General features: G+C 41.4%; 1 protein-coding gene across 1 annotated transcript in view; it reads right to left on the reverse strand.

The window, feature by feature from the left end:
• The window catches only part of LOC116685763 (uncharacterized), an 8,198-nt gene that overhangs the window by 3,792 nt on the left and 1,042 nt on the right, over nt 1-3,364 (reverse strand). The gene's annotated exons all lie outside the window — the stretch shown is intronic.

A 3,364-nucleotide genomic window follows, 5' to 3' on the forward strand; every position in this document is an offset into this window, starting at 1 on the left:
ACTGTGGAGTTGTGCTGCTTCACAATGTAGCCTCTCTTCTCTGCAACCGGCTGCTCCACAAGTTCACCATTTACTCCAATGTTGACCTGCATCTGGTTTAGATCTGACACCCATGGATAATCATGCGGCAGTGAATGGGCATTTGACACTGTTTTACTTTTCAACATCCTGACCATATGTCTACTAGAGTGGTTTCCTGTGTTTCCAACTCTAAATCACATGTGACATAGGTAGATTAAATGCCCTCCCATTTTAAATGGAGTTAACCTTTCTCTGTTGGTGTTATCCTCATGTACAGTTTAACTAGGTCCAAACATTCAGGCCAGGGCTTTCCTGTTTCTTGCAAACATTATTGTAGTCTAGCTTTCACTGTCCATTTGTTTGCTCAACCACGCCTGCACTTTGTGGGTGGTAGACAGTGATTCTTCAACGTGATGCCTAGATTTTGTGCTGCTTTCTTCACGACTTAATTGTTAAAGAGAGCCAGTGTGCTGTAAATGACTCTGGCACACCATGTGTTGGTATGATAACTTTGCATCATGCTTTTGCAACTGTAATTGCATCTGCATGTTGGCTGGAAATCTCAACCCATTTTGAAAATGCATCAAATAATACTAGACAGTATTTGTACGGTCCACTCCTTGTGAGTTCTATGAAATCCATGTGTAATATTTCAAACGATGATTTGGTTGTTGGAATTGTTCCCGTTTAGGTCTGTCATTTCCCTAGGATTGTTTTTTAATGCATATAACGCAAGCCCTACAAATGTTTTGAGTATGATTTAAACCCATGCGTAGTGAAATACTTTTCCACTTGGTCCACACTACCCTTGTTGCACGCATGGCACTGCCCATGCGTCAATATTGTTGCTGCTTTAAACAGTGATTTAGGGAATATGGGTTTATTGTCTTTAACATACAGGCCTGTTTCTGTTTTGTAGGCCCCCTCTTTCAGCCAAATTTTCTGCTCACTATGGGCGCATTTTCTTGTGTGTTTTTTAATATTTCCATGTCAGGAATTCTGTTTTGTCCTGTACATTGTAGATGTCTGATTTGCCGTATTCACCTGTGCGGCCTTTTGCACTTTCATCAGCTAGTCTGTTTCTTAGTGTCACATCATTAGTATCTTTGCACACTGCAGTGTGCTGCAGTTTTACTGCTTGTAACAACTGTTTTAGCAATTCTCCAAGCAAGCAACGATTCCCGGGTTCAAACCTATTTTCTCAATAGCGACTTTAAACTAATTTCACACATGTGGTCCAGCGTCGTTATAAAACACGTCCTGCAAGCTTTGTAACGATTGGACAAACAGTAGGGTTGTTTAAAATGCCTACAACTGATTTGTCAAAAAGATTTATTTTCAGTGTTATTTCTGTAAATTTAGAAAACATTTTCTATTTGCTTATTAGTACATTTGCTGCTCATAATATCATAAGAGTCAAATTAAAACTATGCAGGAACTTCAGTACATTCAGGCCAAACTGCTGTCTGCTACCAACCAGTTTTTAAAAAGTCACCGACCAATCAGAGGCCCTCAGTGTTACATCCACATGTGTAGCTCATTAGCATTCAGGGTTTCTTTCATCAGTTATTAGAGTGGCCTTTGACCTCAGGTAACTTATAAAAGCTGGTGTGTAGCAGACAGCACCACGTCGTGCCAGTTAGCCGATATACAAGCAAGTGGTTTTTAGCTTGTGTTGTTAGCAGGTGTAGTTTGTAGCAGCTAGGCAAGCTTTAAACACTGCCAACTCAGTGGCTTGGCTTTGGGATTTGCCTCAGGTAAGTTGCAGGATCACGGCAAATTACAAGCTGATGGTGCCGTTAGTGCCCCTTATGTTTCAATTTGTTTTAATATGTTAATTTGTCTTAACAGTGTGACTCTGCTCCTGTCTGTGTGGACAACTGCAAAATGGATATTCCCATGGTAAGAACTAAAACATCGCTTAAACACAGGCCTTTGTAGTCCTTGGTGCATATATTCAACTTGAACAATTTGTTCATGCAGGAGTTCATATGGAGTGTCGTGATCGTTACTCATGATAGCTGTTGACTCTCCTACTCTGGAATAAACTTTCCTTTGAGGCGGTCGGTAAGTCCTGCACAGCATTACAAGCTAGGGGTCAGAAACCATGTGGGATCACACCCACTGAGGTACAATATTTACACCTTATTTTGTAAGGACTGACCTGGTAGGTTTTTTACTTTTAGTAAATCTGACAAATGAGTATTTCACTGAACAGTGAAAACTTTGAGCACCAAAACTGGGATTTGTCTTTCAGATGAGAGGTGTGTACCCCATCACTAAGGAGTATGCAGCAAAGTGTGGCTACAGTGTCAGTGTTGTCCCTGCATTGGAACCTTGAGCTCAGAGCTTCTTACTTCAGCTCCACACTGAACAAGGTCCGTACAAAACAGTTTTGGGTTATATACAATATGGTTAGCCTTTTTTTCAGGGAAAAATGTTTTCATAACAGTTATTTGACTGTTTCAGGAGGATGATATTCACATTCACTTCAACCTGATTGTGACACACAAAGAAGGAAGTCCCTATCCTTGAACAAAACCTGTTTCTCCCCCTCTTCCCTGGTCTCCCAGAGAGGTCCCTGTGAGGTCAACTACATGGAAGTAAGCTTGGTTGCATCTTACGTAATGTGAATTTCCAAATTTGATAAACCCTGGTTTCTTTGTAGGTGTCTATGAGGAGTGATATGGCCTGTCCAACTGGGATAGAAGGGTACTGGGGTGCTAGTTTCAAAAGGGTATGTTTGACATGTATTCTGGAAATGTGTGAATTTCATTGCAATATGATAACATGCATCAATTTGTGTTAACAATTAAATGGCGGTTTAACATGTGCTTTTTCAGGCCTATCCCTCAGCCGCTTCAGATTGGCAGGTGATGTTTCAGACGGCGCAGCCGGGGGAGTTGCCCATTAGCCTTCACACGCGAAGATGAGTGGATATACATTTGACTGACAGATGGAAGGCTTGTATTTCGTACTCCGTATGGACAACCTGAATCATACCCATAAGTAAACCAGTGATGCAGAGTTTAGTCTTGTCTGTTCTTGAAATTCCTGAACTGTTTTTGTACATGTAACATAGCACAAAGGAGTTTGTGTTGCCCCCCAGGTGAATGGTGTTCCAGTGAGTGTCCATGCAACCCTGTTGTCCCGACTAAGCTGGGTTTCAGTCGTGGTTGACCTGGTGGCTGCTTGCTCAATGGGTCAGTATTTCATCTCTTATGCTGTGGCTTTTTTCCCTTGATATACAGCAAATAAAACTAATACTGGTGAATATCTCTCAGATAAAGGATCATTGACAACATTACTACATCAGGTGGAAGTCTTCTGAGGTGCTGGCATC

The sequence above is a fragment of the Etheostoma spectabile genome, unplaced genomic scaffold (assembly GCF_008692095.1).
Source record: "Etheostoma spectabile isolate EspeVRDwgs_2016 unplaced genomic scaffold, UIUC_Espe_1.0 scaffold270, whole genome shotgun sequence".
Taxonomy (NCBI): domain Eukaryota; kingdom Metazoa; phylum Chordata; class Actinopteri; order Perciformes; family Percidae; genus Etheostoma; species Etheostoma spectabile.